This window comes from Pyxicephalus adspersus, chromosome 11 (genome assembly GCF_032062135.1).
Source record: "Pyxicephalus adspersus chromosome 11, UCB_Pads_2.0, whole genome shotgun sequence".
Classification (NCBI taxonomy): Eukaryota; Metazoa; Chordata; class Amphibia; order Anura; family Pyxicephalidae; genus Pyxicephalus; species Pyxicephalus adspersus.
In genome coordinates this window covers 38,519,662-38,536,998 of record NC_092868.1, presented here as the reverse complement: position 1 = coordinate 38,536,998, position 17,337 = coordinate 38,519,662, and the positions used below count along the sequence as shown (strand labels likewise).

At 35.4% G+C, this 17,337-nt stretch overlaps 1 long non-coding RNA gene across 1 annotated transcript in view; it reads right to left on the bottom strand.

Moving 5' to 3' along the window:
* Positions 1-4,114: 4,114 nt before the first annotated feature.
* Positions 4,115-17,337, bottom strand: part of LOC140341533 (uncharacterized) — a 65,764-nt gene continuing 52,541 nt past the window's right edge. Inside the window, exon 3 of the long non-coding RNA XR_011922899.1 lies at positions 4,115-4,158. This is a non-coding gene — a long non-coding RNA (uncharacterized lncRNA). The remainder of the gene's footprint in view (positions 4,159-17,337) is intronic.

Genomic DNA, 17,337 nt, shown 5'->3' with positions numbered 1-17,337 from the left:
GCAATTAGAAAAGAAGAATCAATTACAAGTAGGTTTTTCAGAACATCTCTGCAGACAATTTACTAGGCAAGAAGTAAAGGGAGCTATTAAATAGCAGCAATTCTTTCAGAAGGAAAAACTACAGAATTATGCTTTTTTTTTCCTCTCACTTAAAGTCTTTTTAAAACTAGGGATGAGCCAGAATGCCTCTGACATTCTCGCGAAATTTTCCCCGAACTTCATTGATATGTACAGCCTGGGGCTCATCTGAGTTTGGCGAGAATACGACCTTGTGACGAATGACAAGGCCGTTCTCGCTTACATGTTATATAGTAAACAATCCAGCTCATTGTAAATTCCCATATCACAGGTTTTTATATGGCAAAGGTATAGCTAAACACCCAACATGTTTCACAGCTTAGGGATCAGGAGGTTGCAGCTGCGAATCAGAATCCTGCAGTACAGAGACTGGTTATTTAGGTTTACCCAGAAACAAACACATAACCAAATGTTAATATTCATTTGAATTTCTGTTACTTAGCTTCTGCTGCTTAGTTTAAGGAAGTTTTAAGGAGCCAAGATTTGTTTTGTTGGGAAGCCATGAGTTAATAAGTTAGGTATTTTCTGTGTTTTCTAGTGTTTGTAGAGCTGCATTGGAAACCAATCATTCTATTCATTCTTCTTTGACTGGGGCTTCTAGTACTAGATTTTTTGCTAGTGCATTGTATATTACAGCAAACATTCAGTGATGGTGGTTGGTGGTCGGCATATAGTTTTTTGTTATCACTGGGCCTGTTATTTCATAATTGTGTCACTCACCGATATAACTATGTTATAGTTAAATTAGGTTCATCAGCTATTCAGTGGTCTCCCCATGACATTTTTTCTGCTGTAATTATTTTCCAGGGACCAGAGCATTTACTTTTTTTTCCATTGACAGATCTAAAAGTTAACTGTGGCAAGCTTTATCAACGCTAGTGTTTAGTATTGAAGGTCATGCTGCAATGCCAAAATTCAACAGCAAATGGAGCTGCAGGTCAAAACTGGAATTGCAGTCACTCGCTGTACAGTGAAAACTACAGACAAAAACTTTCTTAAGCTTTAGAAAATGCCAGTTGACCAAAGACTAAAAGTGAGATGACTTGCGCTGAAAGGAAAAGTCTTCATGTCCAGTCTCATATCTGGAGACTTCCATTTTTCCCTGTGGCATGACCACACAAATCAAGAGAAAAATGTATAAAACTGTATTCTGAGTCCACTGATTTGTTGACCTGCAGTGTGCCCATGGTAATCCACAGTTATTATGGTCAGTAGTGGAGTTCTACAGCCAACCACAGCTAGCAATTCAATGGAGACAAGACAGGGACATTCTTGTTCATGCATAATCAAAAAAGCCTTTAATTTTTAAAAATAATAATGCCCCTTAGGTAACTTTAAAAAGTCTAATATATATAATATTACAAAACTTAGACCTCTCATACCAAAGTTTCCTCTTCCATTTGACTGTAATTAAAAGGATTTTTCTGTGTGGTGTGTATTGCAGTTCATTATTAAGATTATCAGCTACCTACCAGCCCTGTAATCAATGTACAATTATTAAGTACATTGTTTTAAACCAAAAGCTTTAGGTCATTCACAGCACCCCATAGTATCCTAATAGTGATGGGTTCTGAAGATTATACTACTATGCAGGAGCTCTCAGAAAAAGATGATACTTCTGTATAGGCAGTAATACTTTTTTATTTTCTTCATGGATACTCAAATAATATAAAATATGTTCTGCAATCTTCACTTTGGATCCCGCAAATTTTCATTAAAATGGCAATGTTCAAAAGTTAATTGTATTCTTGTGGTTTTTGTATTATGATTATTGTCATTTTAGATGCTAAGTGTTAGGTGAATAAATTAAAATGAAAAAAAAAAGATTCTGCTTTTTTAGATGTAATTTTATTGGCTTTTTCACCTACTTGAATTATGGATTCTTTTTCTATAAATAATAAATTTAAATTTCCATTACTTTTTGAACATCAGACTGTATTCCAGTTTTAATCACATGTATCAGAATAATGCAGCAACACATTATCAATTCTATCATTTTTATTCCAAACGATTGTATTATATATATATATATATATATATATATTGTGAGGGGTTAAGCTCAGGATCGCCTTTGCTGGGGTCAAAGGACACTTGTCTGATTCATCCAATTCAGATCACACACTGAGGTAAAGGTGTTAAGCTGACTTGTAGTCAGGTTTATTTAAAAGTGGCGGATAACATAACAAAAACAGCAAAAAAAACCTTGCCTGTCTGGCACCTACTATGCATCCAATGTTCCTGTCTATCAGCTGGAGGGCTTCTCCCTGTCAGCTCCAAACAAAGCTTTCAGCAACCTTTTACTCAGGTCTGAGTTCATTCACACAGTCCAACTTCCTGTGTCCCCAGGCAGACTTTCTGAGTCTCTCAGCTGAGCTCCCTTACAGACCAACTGTCTGTGTCTCCAAACAGAGCTCTCTCCCTCTCTCTCACACAGTCCACCTGGCTGTGTCTCTCTCTAAGCCAAGCTGAGCCTGCACGGACCCCTGTCTGTGTCTCCCCAAATTAGGCTCCTGACTGAGCTCCTGGCTCTGTGTTTTATCCCCACTCTCAGTGCTTCTTCATTAATCATCTAACAGGTGAGAGTCTTCCACCTGCTATTTCACACAGGAGAGGAATCTTGGGCAAATATACCTCACATAAAAGAGGAATCCTGGGCAAATATATCTAGCTTCCACCTCCAATCCTGCCTTGGTGTCACAATATATTAATAATATTTATAATATTAATTATATTAATAATGAATTTATAATATTAATATTATTAATTAATAATAATAAGCAAACTTTGTTGAAATGGTCTTTGAAAGTACCAAAGTTAGGCACTGAACCCGGCACTTATCTGCAACAGACAATCTGCATAGTCTAGTAACAAGGATCCCATCTTGGAGATGAATGCCTGGAGAAAAAGCTACCACATACCAATATGCAACCATCACTCCTAGGCCATCACAACTGGATCCCTACTAAGAGAGATATCATAACCTCAAGTGGTTCCTAAAACCACCAAAAACCTTCAAAGACCCTGCAACCACCAATCAGGGTGCCATGACGTTCCAAGCAACCAATCCATCCAGATAATCAAAATTCTCTAAAGGAAGAAAGAATGGAAGCTCTTTAGATGCTCAACAGCTAACTAATGCCTATTCCCTACTTTATTCAGTAGCCCAATCCTAAAAACCTCTCTCAGTCCAGCTTCTCTCCACCCACCTATCCCTTTAAACCTCTAAAGTTCACCCTGCCATTCTTCTAACCCTGTCAACCCTGCAATCCTTCACCTATTTCTCTTTTTTTTTCCTTGCTAAGGCCCATTATCTGTCAGAACATGGTCAAACCAGGTTGCATTGGTCTTTTAGCTATATAGGAGATACTGTTTCCTGATTCGAAAAGCAGTTTTCTTTTTCAAATTTCTATTGTAGCCTACTCATTGGTGCAATACATTATCAGCAGCTCCATCCAATGAGAATAAAGTTGGCTAAGAATTTTGGTTATGAGATGCTCAGAGGTAAGTAACATACTAAGAACCTATATTATATACTCCATGTATCTATGTGTATTTGTTTGAAGTTCTATTACTAAAAAAACTCAACCAGGGGTGGAAACATTCACAATACTGAGTGCAACAATATGTAAATCTGAACATTTCCTGTCAGTCTTTCTCTTAAATAAGGTTCATTAGGTAGGTTTGCCACTTAGCAGAATTTGCATTTAAAATCATTCTGCACTTAATGTATTTTTCCCACTTCAGCTGCATGAAAATGCCAACTGTAATAAAGGTCAGCCACATTAAAAGGTATTTTTATTGAACAGAACATTCATGTACAATGGGTACCCTACCTTTGCAATGATTTTACACAATATCATAATAAATGCATGACAAGTATAATTATCTAAACTTAAAAGCATAATTAGTCAAAGTGTTGATGGTTTCCAACAAGGAAATAGCTATGCTTGCAACAGAGGTGTCCATCTTTTTGAGTTGTTTCTACTCCAGGTAATTAAATGAAATGTGTATGTGACACGTAACAGATTTCACATTTGTTCTTCTTCACTAGGCAATATTTGACAAAATTCTTTTTACGATCTGCAGTAAAAAAAGAAAATAATTAAAAAGTAAACAAAATGAGGTTTAATGGATATTTTTTTTTTTTTGCGAAAGTATGGCGAGGATTTTTATGGTGCATAATTGTAACACAATTAACATTTTAAAAACATTTGCAATTTATTATTTTTCTCTTAAAAAAACATGAAAAACAATAATTCTTATACACACAAATTGTCAATGAATGACTAGGATACTGCAATGATGATGTTTAGTTTGTTTTTAAGGGTCCTTGATGTGTTTTACCCGTAGGCTTCATCAGAAGGATTCATGTTTTATCAATCAGGTTCATAACATGAATCAATTGTATCCCAAAAATGAAAAAAAAATCACTTGTGCATATCACCATAACAAGCTTTTTTGTTTGGATGTGGTTGACAATTATTTGACTGTGTGCTTATTTCCCCAAATGCTTTATAATGTCAAAAATCATCCTACATTCTGTAATTTTCCAGCCGGATACATTAGAATACCTAAATATTTCAGAGAGTATTATGAAGACACAGTCATGGCTCAACCACCTCCTTTGCTCAAGACATTTAAACGAAGAGTTGAGTTGTGGTATGAGACATAACTTTAGTGGTTAGGTGGTGTGTTTAGTTTGGAGAAAGTTGAATGTTGGTGAGATGCTATACTCATTGGGTCTTTGTTATCTTTTTATCACTGTTGGGGGAGCTGCAAATGTTTCACTTGTCACCGGTGCTAGGAACTGCTAATTGAATACAACTACCCCGAGAACAAATGTGTTGTGATTTTTAACTCAAAGTTTAGGCAGATAGATTTTTATTTTACCACTTTACAGTACTATAGAACTTGATGTCACTTTGATAATTTACATTAGGTATATCATGTTTCTAGTGCTTCCATTTGCTTGCTAAGCCATACCTTGAAAAGTACTAGTACTAAAAGCAAATTGCATATTTATTTATTTAAATAATCCATACAGTAATATTTGGGATCAACTTGGGGAATTTGCAATTGCAACACATACATAATATAGGAGTTAATTAAGAGTGTTCTCCTCTCCTCACTGATATCTCTACATGTTGAGCCACCTCATTAAGCAATAATGTATAATGTGTAAAAAAAGAAAAAGAATGAGGTTTACGACTCAAGGATTGTGTGAAATAATATAGATGTGTATTTGTTACATAGTATCAAGAAAGAACATTTACATATTACAAATATGCAGATAGCAAATATGCATTTACAAATTTTTTACCTTGGTCCTGTTAACACTTCACAGGACCCAGGTGTTACATACTAGACACAATACTAGACATACTAGACACCGTGTATATAGTTTGTGCAAAATCCAACGCGTTTCGCCATGAATAGGCTTCTTTAGGGATATCTTATTGTATGCACTTTACGGTCTAGGTAGTTCCTAGAAAATATATACATATATAAATGTATACATTCAATATCCTATATGGTATGGTAAGTACCGTATTTTTTGCCATATAAGACGCACTTTTTCTTCCCCAAAACTGTGGGGGAAAAGTTAGTGCGTCCTATACGACAAATGTGTTAAAAAAAATAATTAAAATATTATACTCACCCGATACCCGATCCTGCGTGTGTTTCTGGCTGCAGCGTGTCTCTCTTCTCTCTGCCAGCATCGTGTTTTCTCCTGTCTGTAAAGCAAAGCGAAAGAAGCCGGCACAGCGCCACCTGCTGTTCCCTGTCCTAACTGCCGTACAATAGAAAAAAAGCACAGAGTGATCAGAAGGGGAATTTGAATGACAGAGTGATCAGAAGGGGAATTTGAATGACAGAGTGATCAGAAGGGGAATTTGAATGACAGAGTGATCAGAAGGGGAGTTTGAATGACAGAGTGATCAGAAAGGGAATTTGAAAGGTACAGAGTGATCAGAAAGGGAATTTGAATGGCACATGAGTGATCAGAAGGGGAATACCGGTATGAATGGCACTCGAGTGATCAGAAGGGGAATAATCTTTCAGAATCTTTTTTTCTAGATTTTCTTCCTTTAAAATTGGGTGCGTCTTATATTCCGGAGCGTCTTATACGGCGAAAAATACGGTATAACATGGTTACATAGGGATTATATGTAGTTGCATAAATGAATGTAGGTATACAACATTCAAAATTTTTGTAACCATCAAGGTTGTAAGGATGTAGAGGAGAGGCAAAGGTCTTCCATTGCGATTTCAGAAAGGTGTCTGATAACAAATGAAAATAATTGGTTTTATGGAGTGAAAGATTAAGTATAGGTTGGAGTATATAGGGTTAAATGAAAGTGAATTACTTGATACATGTGTGTAAATATCTATTATTTACTGTAATTGGGATAAATTTCAAAGTAATCCAGATACATAGAGGTATATCTAAATAGATTAACCTATAAACATGGGTATATACATTGTATTCATGGTCATGTTTATGGTCATAAAACTTTAACAGGAAAACATTGTGATTTTTTTATAGAGGCTTCTAGGTTCTTAACAAGATGGATTTGACATATGAGCCATATGGTACTAAAGGGTTAAAGAATTTGTATGAAAGCTTCCTTCTAGGTTAGTGAAAAGATGAATTTTATATATGAGCCATAATGAAAGCTTATGGGTTAATGAAATATAGATTTTGCATATGAGCCATAGTGAAAGCTTCTAGATTAGTGAAAAGATGGACTTTTCATATGAGTCATAAGGTACTGAAAGAGTTAAAGGAATCATCATTTTTGGAAGATATATGAAGGATAGACTTAGCTTGCAGGATGAAATGGTTGGGGTCAGAGAAGAGTTTGACAAGGAGGTGAGCGCTGGGAGTACAACCAAACAGGCTGTATACAAACAGAACACGCTACTGCAGGGAACGGAGAGGGGTGGGTAAATTCAACCGTCCTCCTACTTCCTTGCAGGGAGATCCGCCCAAATAGGGCGTATCATGAAGGGGGAAAGAACTGGCCATATGTGGGACAAATAAAGACCACAGTAATTGCCTAAATGCCACAGGATTGTGGTCTCACATCCCCTCCAAACTCCTGTCAACATGTCAGGGGGACATCCAAGTATTAGGATTGATGGATGAATGAAAAGTCCTCCAATGTTATATTATATTACAATTACTGCATGGTATACAGCATACTCAGACATATAATGAATAAATATTGCAGAAAATAATACAATACAATAATACAATAAATGAACACTGTGGGGGAGTATGACGTAGTTCGTGTTTATGTGGTATTGATACTCATATTAGGTAAGTTAATGAGCTTATGGAGTAGGAAATGTGCATATTTAAAAGGGATATTCCAGATGATGCCATCTCCAATATGTCAAGAATAAATGTTTTTACATTTATATTTTAGGATTTGAAACTAACTGTATCGTTATGGCCTGGTGTTTGTGTGGCTTTTAGGTTGACTATCCATTTTGTTTTTGTTTGTAAAAATCTTTTGTCTAGGTCCCCGCTCTGGGGTTTGAGGATATGTGTTCTAAGTCGAAAAATGTAAGAATTCGGGGGTTTATTTTGGTGTTTTGAGCCTACATGATGGCATATAGGTATGGGTATTTTACCTAGCTTAATTGAGTGGATATGCTCATAAATTCTTTTCTTAAATGGTATTTTGGTTTTCCCAATATAAAAGGAGCCACAGATACATGTTATAAGGCAAATTATCCCTTCGGTGTTGCAATCAATGTAAGAGTTGGGTCTGTGGTTCAAACCATTTGGTAATGTTATCATCAGAGCTTCATTAATCCAATTGCATTGATTGCAATGTCCACATTTAAAAGTACCTTGTACGCTGTTTGATGGGCATGGTGAGATTCTATCATTTCTAAAGTGACTAGTGAATAGATGGTCTTTGAGATATTTAGGTTTGTTCATGGGTCTGTTGCCTAAATTTCTTTTTACTTTAGGATCTGATTGAAGGATATGCCAGTTTTAATTTAAAATTTTCGAAATAAAGTTATGAGGCTTGACACTCCAGATTAAGTTTGTCTGTCTTGAACAGGAGACCTTCTCGTTCATGTTTGAGGGCTCTCTGATATGCTTTTTTTCAGAATGTTCTTAGTGTATCCTCTGTGTAAGAGTCTTTCTTGTAGGAGTTTAGCCTCTTGCAAAGTTGAGGTTGTTTGTACAGTTTCTCTTGAGTCTCAAACATTGGCTGAATGGGATGCTATTGATTAGGGCCTTTGGGTGAGCACTGTCAGCCTGAAGTATTGTATTCCCTGCTGTTGTTTTTCTAAATAGTGTAGCTTTAGGATGACAGTGCTCACCCGAAGGCCCTAATCAACAGCATCTTATTCAGCCAATATCTGAGACTCAAGAGAAACTGTACAAACGACCTCCACTTTAAACAAGAGGGAATAAATATTGCATATAATCCCTATGTAACCATGTTATACTTACCATACCATATATGTATATACCCACTAGAACTTAGTTACTTACCTTATTTGACATACTGATTTTCTATTCATACCTAGACCGTAAAGTGCGTACAAGAAGATATCCCCGAAGAAGCCTAATCATGGTGAAAAACGTCGGATTTTGCACAAACTATATACGGTCGGGACTTTTGCATTTTTTCATACGTTTATTTGTTTGATGACATAGAAGTACTGTCTTTAGTATTTAACACCTAGGTCCTGTAGAGTGTTAACAGGACCAAGGTAAAATACTTGATTACGTTATGTAAATGTTCTTTCTTGATACTATGTAATAAATACACATCTATATTATTTCACACAATCCTTGAGCCATAAACCTCATTCTCTTTCTTCTTTTACACATTATACATACATAATATCAATTGATATTTAATGCACTGATTTAGCAGTTGCCCAAATGTGTAAAGTCAGGTAAGGACATGCCCTTGGCATGACATTCTTTAACTATATTTCTCTGAGATCATTAAATTCTGTATTCTGTTCTGCATGATGATAAAAAGCCATTCAGGTAATTGTGATGCAACTGATTGCACTGCAGCTCACATTAAAATAGATGCAGTATTAATCCTACGAGCAAAACTTCGACACAAATATCCCAATTTGCTTAAAAAATGAAGCACCCGCCGAAGGCAGTGTAATGATTCCCTTTATTCATCTAATAACAAAATTCATCATAATGTTAGAGATACATCTTTGGTATTTTGCTCTGTGTAGCACAAACTGTAAGAAGGAAAATGAAAATTGTGTCTTCCGTGGACACATATATTTTGAGATATTATTGTAACTTGTAAAAATGTATCTGAGAACACAAAATTTAGCAATGGCTTACTGCTGACACACTTAGCTTCAATTTACCCTTTTCCAGGAGGGACTGATTAGTTTTGGAAAGGTAATCCACAGACCAGAACCTAGGAAATGCGAGGGTGGGAGAGTATAAGAGGTCATTAAATCTGTGAACTAACACATAACTTTTATACTGCACTAAGACTCATAACAGGAAGAATAAATCATCTTTTAAAAGGTTGGCATCACAGAATAGTGTTCTTTCAAGGGAACCTATCACCTTGCTCTAAGTAAGCAATTACCTGATTAAGTTAAATCAACTTAAGCATTCATTAAAAAAACATTAAAAACATAATACATAGAGCCAGTTTAGATACCTAAATACTGTATGTGTTAATATGAGTCCTGTTATCTGATGAACAGTAGCAAAGACAAAGACAGGAGGAAAGAATGGGGGTCAATCAGCTATGCTGGTTTACCAACTGTGAACAATCAACTGATTAAACGTACCTTCTATTGAAGAGCGAACCCATGGTCTTATCATTTTGTTTCTTCTTCATTGCTCAATCAAAAGATGGGAAAATTCATCACTGACCTGGTTGTTTTATCTATGAAGGGTGTTTAGATAGTAGGACTGGCTCAATACAGTAACAAATTCTTTAGGAGATATATACAGTATGTGTTTCACATATACTTTTAGCTCTAAGAAAACATTGGATGGATAATAGTAGACACTTGGGGGAATATGACATGTTTTCTTATGTAGCCATGTTTCCATCATATTTTGGTTTCAAATAATATTTCATGGTATATAGTATAGGCTCTGAATAAGCATTTTTTTTGTCAGTTGGCACTAATGGTTAAATGTGGTATTATTTCTGTAATATAAAGCCTAAAATAAACAAATGCCATTCCATCCCTAAAACAGGAGAGGGCTGGTATATGGTATTATTTGGGGAACCTGGGTAACAGGGTAGGCAGAAATTTGTGTGATCATCTGTCCGCCCAATGCTGGCAGTGGTTATTGGACATTTGGGGTACCCCTCTTCCCTTATTTTTAACCCTAATAAATTAATACATTTTTGGTTCAGAGGTTATCACTCTGGGCTTTGCAGCTCCAGGTTGGAATCTCGGCAAGGGCACTATCTGCATGGAGTTTGCAGGTTTTCCCCGTGTTTGTGTGGGTTTCCTCCAGGTACTCCGGTTTCCTCCTACATTCCAAAAGTATGCAATTGGGTTTATTGGCTAGTGATATGACAATGGACTTTGTAAAGTGCTGCGTAATATGTTGGCGCTATATAAATACTGTGTATTAATATGAATCTAAATTATCTGAGATCTCCACTGGCTCTGTATGTTGTTTATTTTGTATATTGGATTTCCATAGCATTGTTTTTTAGTGGAAAAACTGTAATTGCTTTGTCTGTTTTTATGTTAACAATTATTCTTCATTATAATGTTCTGATTTTTGTACTCCTGTTTTGTGCTAATTTGGTTCAATATAAATAAAACAATCAAAACAACAAGTAATTATTTGAATACAATTGATTGACCTTTCATGTGCTAAAAAAGTAGGCCTGGACGAAGGAGTGTTGTGGTTAGAAAACTTAATGAGTGGTACCTTGATAAAGAATAAGCTTTTTAGAGTACTTTATAGAGTGGGGGAAACCTTCAGAAGCTACAGTTGTCAGTGTTATTTGACCCTTCCAGGTGCATCAGATAAAGTCAGATAAAGTTGGGTATTGAGGTTCCTCACTGATCTCTATGCCATTACTGGATGTCATAGTCATTTCCCTTGCTGGTCACTGGTATGTCCCTGAATCTTGGATTCTTTGGAGGAGGACAGAGCAGGATGCTGTGCACTTGTCCTCCCCACTGCATAGAATTTGAAGAGTGCTGTCTGGACAGTGCTTGTTATTTCTACTACCACTTGAAATGATCAAAAAGGATTGTTTTCAGAGACAAAAATCAAACATCTGTATGCAACTTTAAAAATAGCACATATATATTTTTACTGTATGTGTAGCTTGACTACATTGCAGTAATATTTTAGAAAAGTTTTATTTGGTTTTAGGGGAAGGAAATATTTAAAGATGACAGATTTTTAATGGCTGCCAGAAACAATCTTTCCTAAATAAATAAATGTCTGACCTAATCTGCTTTTTACCCAGAGGACCTTATGGTCTGATCCCTGAGCTCGGAATCACACACAGAATTCTGAACCCAGATGAAGGGGCCACAGTTTGGTTCATGAAACTTGTTGACTTATTGTTTCTCTGAACACAAATTTTCAGATTCTGTATTTTATGGTGTTGTGCTTTTATTCACCCATTGACCCCTAAATCCTTTTAAAGTTCATGTGTAAAGAAATTCCAACAATTAACCTTTTCGGCAGGTCAGCAGTGAGCGCTCCATTATTTTCTCACAACTTTAATTCAAAAAAATTTGAAATTAATTACAATCACTATATATTTTTAAAGGCATCCATACAAAAAAGCCGTAAACATTTCATTGCAAGTTTTCTTTCTAACAATAAAAAGAGCCTAGTAAAATATTTGATTTGCCTCTCATTTGTGATCTCATCAGCGGTGTTATGAATGTTGATTTTGAAGCTTCAGATAGCTAATGGGATCATCTTGTTTGCAAAGATTCAAGTGTGAATCTGCAAAATGAACAGAACCAGTGGAAATTACACCATCACATGTCATCCCCAGTCTCCTAGCAACAAGAGGAAGAATGGAATCTACTGAGACGTTACAGCGTTACAGCAATTAATAATCGTTAGCAGTTTCTTCAAGTTTAAGAAAAAAAGATTTATCTTCTAAAAGCATAAGGAGATGCTGCATGCTGCCTTAGGTTTTGTGAATGACACCGGTATAAGAGTACTATTTAATGAAAATTAATTATCTGCAAAACATTAGGTTTATCCTGCGTATAAAAGGCACTTCAAGCATCTTCCGAATACGCGGAAATCATAATAATGAAAATATTTAGACCTAAAATTATGTTCCATCCTACTATACGTGGTATTAAATATCAAAGCATATGTATGAACTGGCATTGCTAACATAAGTAGGAACACCGATCTAACTTGGGATATATATATTTAATCAATGGGGGCCCTACTGCTGAGAATCTGTGGTATTTGGGGGAAATGGGGATTTTAAAAGAAAAGTTTGCCGCATACTAGTTAAATGTAAAGAGTTTTTTGCCTACTATAAGACAGTATTACTTTCCTTTCTCCTGTTGACAGGGTTGACATTTTAAGAAACACTTCATTCATATGAGTATTCAAATAGAATCGCTAGTACAATACCTCTGTGACCTGACACTTTGATCCTAAGGCTACTGTCAATCAAAGAAAATGCATATCATAATCACAAGTAACTAATACTCAAATATTGATTTAAAGCCCATCTCTGGGCACAAGGATGAACTCTCTGTCATAATCTATCACCATAGATTATTGGAGTTCAGATATTAGCCTATACTCTGGATCTCATTGATATTCCGTCAATACCCTTCGGTCCAATGAAACTGTTGTAGCAGTCTGCATTTTTATTTTTCAGGATATCAGTATGATGGGTGGGTCAAGGGTAGGGCTTCTCATTCCAGTCAGAGAAGGTGAGGTTTACCAGATATGCTAAAATGCCAACAATTTTTTTAAGGTTCCAATGATAATAGAAGATTGCAACATTGCAATGCAATGCATGCAATCCTTGTTAAGCTCAAAGCTCTATTATTATTACACAGTATTTATTTAGCACCATCATATTACACAGCACTGTACAATGTCCATAGTCATGTCACTAACTGTCCCTCAAAGCAGCTCACAACCTAATGTCCCTACTATAGTCATATGTCACTAATGTAGTTCAAGGTCAATTTAGGGGAAAGCCAATTAACTTGACTGCACATTTTTGGGATTTGGGAGGAAACCGGAGTGCCCGGAGGAAACCCACGCAGACACAGGGAGAACCTGCAAACTCCATGCAGATATTGGCCTGGCTGGGATTCGAACCTAAGACCTAGTGCTGCAAAGTGCCACCGTGCTGCCCTCTATTTAATATCTAACATACTATTTGCTTTCATAAACATCATTTACATGTTTTAGAAAAGTGGAGATTCTGAGTGCTGTGATTATACATGCAATAAATATACCTTATAGATTCCTTTTTTCTATTGTAATATTTCATGATTAGGGCATGCTATTGAGAAGGAACGTTGCATTGTTTATAACAGTATATGTACATTTTAGTATATTAGTGTTTATTTTAGAGTTACATTTTACTTGCATTCCCTCTCATCTGGTGGTCATTTAGAAAGGATTTTTAGATTTAGGTTTCAACTCAATGTTGTATGTGGCATTCTTGGCTTCACTTACAACCCCATTTCAATTTACAGCGGTGGGACAGTGGGAGTCATTTGCCAAAAGAGGGTCAGAACACACATTCTTATTATACACACACATTACATTCATATTAGCAAACACGAGAATCATACAAAGAACTTTGCATCAAACCAATTTTTTAATTTTTTACAAAAATTTTTTCTCTGTATCTCTTCTTTATCCTGTAATCATGTAATAAGTTGTTAATAAACACATTTTGATTTGTACACAAGAACATAAATACTTTTGGTCCTCAAGTGCTTCTCCTCCTAAATTCTTGAAGTTATCAAGTACGCTGGGGAGCTGCAGATATACCATTGGCTGTATTCATTACCCAGGCAGATTCTAAAAATTGCTCAGTTTTAAAATCTAACTCAAAGATGCAGCAAAATTTATATACATGAAAATCCACTAGATGATTTATTTACAAACATAATTGGGTACATATAAAAGTACATCCCAGTAACAGTGTCGGGTGCCTGTGTCTTTATCAAGCTCATTGGTAAATAAATAGAACAAATACTTAATCACATATAAAGCTAAGATAGAGAAAATACATCTTCACAGATAAACAAGCAACATGTGTAAACGCCATGACAACTATTTGTCAGAAAAGAAAAAAAAAATGTCACAATATATGAGCAAATCTGCGATCTCTGGACATGATTCATGGTAACAATGTTCTAGGTATGATGAATCCATATCTGTAAACTAATAAAATATTTACACAGTAGCCACATGCAGTCATTAGGGCTAGGGTTTATAAACCTCAAACCAAATTCTCAATGAAGAACACAATGGAAATGCCAATAATGTTAGAAGCTGTTGTCATATTTTGCCTCTGATAAAACTGAATATCTCTAAGTATCAGCACAGCCAATAAAGAAATTCTAATTATAGATCAATACTGATGGTTTGAAAAAATCCCTGACTTTACATGTCCTTTTCATAGGTAAAGCTTACTGGTTAATGGGTGCATATACAGGTAAGCAATCAATATTTTGCCTATATTTATCAGTTATCTGGCATAACAGCCATGCACTTGTTGACCAGTCCAAAGGAAGGCCACAACTATCCACCAACACACCAAGGCTTATGAAACTCAGAGGACAGTGTTTGTTAATGTTACATTACACCGAAACCAGGCGGGAGGGGGTGTTGTCAATCAAGATGGGCATTCCTTATAAATGCATGACATATCTATATAATAAACTTATATCACAAAGGTCCTAGTTTTCTAATCTAATCCATTAAAAGCAATGCTTAGTGTATGTAATCTTCTTCTACTGCAATTTTAGATGAGGAACTACAGTATAATATATTGATGTTTCTATCTATCTATCTATCTATCTATCTATCTATCTATCTATCTATCTATCTATCTATCTAGCATGGTGTTACATTTACAATTACGGTTCAATTTTTGTCATGCCATATTGATTTAGAAATTAACCAATGGGCATTGTGTACATTTTTTATGTGTACGTTTTCTATTAAATCTGAAAATATTGTTGCTCTTCATTAGTATTACCAGTTTTCTTATCATTGTGCAATTAAGCTCTCATTGTTTAATTTGGAGATTAGCAAGAATAATTTTGGTGCAACAAAAAAAACATTAATACAATTGAATGTAAGGAAAGAAAATTTAATATTTTAAATGAAAATCAGTACATATATTTAGCAATGAGAAAATATAATACATTTTTATGGATCCATGTATAACTTTATATGGGAGTTTTTTGAATTTTGGCCATCATTCTTGATGTGTGTGGAAACCATGTTTTCTATGGAGTGGAGCTTGGGACCCAACAAGCAATTATAATCAGGAAGGTTATAAGAAGGGTCTAAATCAATCATAAAGCCCTCCACTGGTCGCAGGTATGGTGAGGCCTTCTGAATGTTCCACCACATGTTTGTCTAATTTGTAGTGCACAGTTGTAGAAGGAATGGTAGGGTTTTCCACTCGAAAGCCACCAAAGAGTTTATCTTTTTTTAGCAAGATAATTACAAAAACATAAAATACTGAATACAAGTTTTGCAGATGTACAGGGGAATTTGTGTAAACTGTCCAGTCTGTGCCATTGTGAACATCTTGTGTACTCCTTCCCACACCTATTGAGTTGGGAGTGACCTGATAAGTTATGGCTGTTATGTTCTAATGGGTCATGAGAAAAAAACAGCTGGTAACATACCAATTATAATCTCATACTAACAATTGCAAGTTTTTTACCAGTATAATGTAACAAGTAGGTTAGGCCAAAATGAGCTAACCATAGTCATGTAATAGTTTGATTGGTTAAGATCAGTGTATAATTGTTAACTCTAGATATCATAAAATTGACATTGACTTTTCCTGGATACACATAAAGAAATGTCAGCTTCTCCCTGTCTGACTCTTCCTAGTTAGATGATATGAAAATGGGCACTCCCTGGGGTAAACTGTGATCCTGCTGCTGGAACTGTTGCTGTTTTGGACCATTGTACGCATCCAATAAAGATTAGTACTAACTTTTAATTAAGCAGTGCCTGAGTGTTTTATGTCATTCTTTAACCATTCCTGACACTTTTAGTCCCACAAATATTTTCTCCTTATTACACCACCATAATCAGTTCATATTCTCAATATATCACAAATGAAAAAAAAAAAAAGAATATTTCCTTACGTTTAGTGGGTAGAAACATGCAAATGTTTTTTCTTCTATAGTATTCCAAGTATAGTACATGCATAGTAGTGCAAATACAGCTTAAAACTTTAAATACCAGAAAGCTTTTTCAGACATTTGGACCAACATTGGTGCAGCATATGAAAACCATGTTTTATTTTGAGAAGGGTACAGTACCTGTAAGAAAAAAAAAAAGAGAATAAAAAAACAAATACATTGTTGTGTAATACAACTCGAATACCAAAATTTACCAAAAAAAAGGAAAAGGAAAAAAACTCAGAACACAAACCATTTTTTTAATATCCACAATTTGGCAAATTTGCATTGCATTTTGCAAGTTGTAAAAAATGAGAAACATCAATGTGAAGTTGAGGATTTGTATCCTAACACCTTTAGTCACTAATATATTTATTTTGACCTTCAAGTGTGAAACAGTGTTATAACTAGGGATGAGCAAAAATGCCTCTGACATTCTCACGAAAATTTCCTCCAAATTCCGATGGGTCCTTGAAATTTCGGCGAACCGATTTCACGGACTCATAGGAAGATCAAGGAAACCAAGACACAGGAATCCTCCTGTGTGTGATCCCCGGTAGTGTTGGTCGAATAGCTCACTATTCGATTCGGCAGCTATTCGCTCGAATTTAGCAAAATTTTTCGGGTGGTCGAATTTCAAAGTCGAACACCTTTAAAGTAAATGGGAGGAAAAACTAGGGTTTTTTTCAGCACTGTGTAGAGCTTCTACAGCCTCCAAACAGATGTAAAAAGATACATTATAAAAGGATACATAAAAAGATACATAATAAAAAGATACATTATAAAAGGATACATAAAAAGATACATTGTAAAAGGATACATAAAAAGATACATTGTAAAAGGATACATAAAAAGATACATTATAAA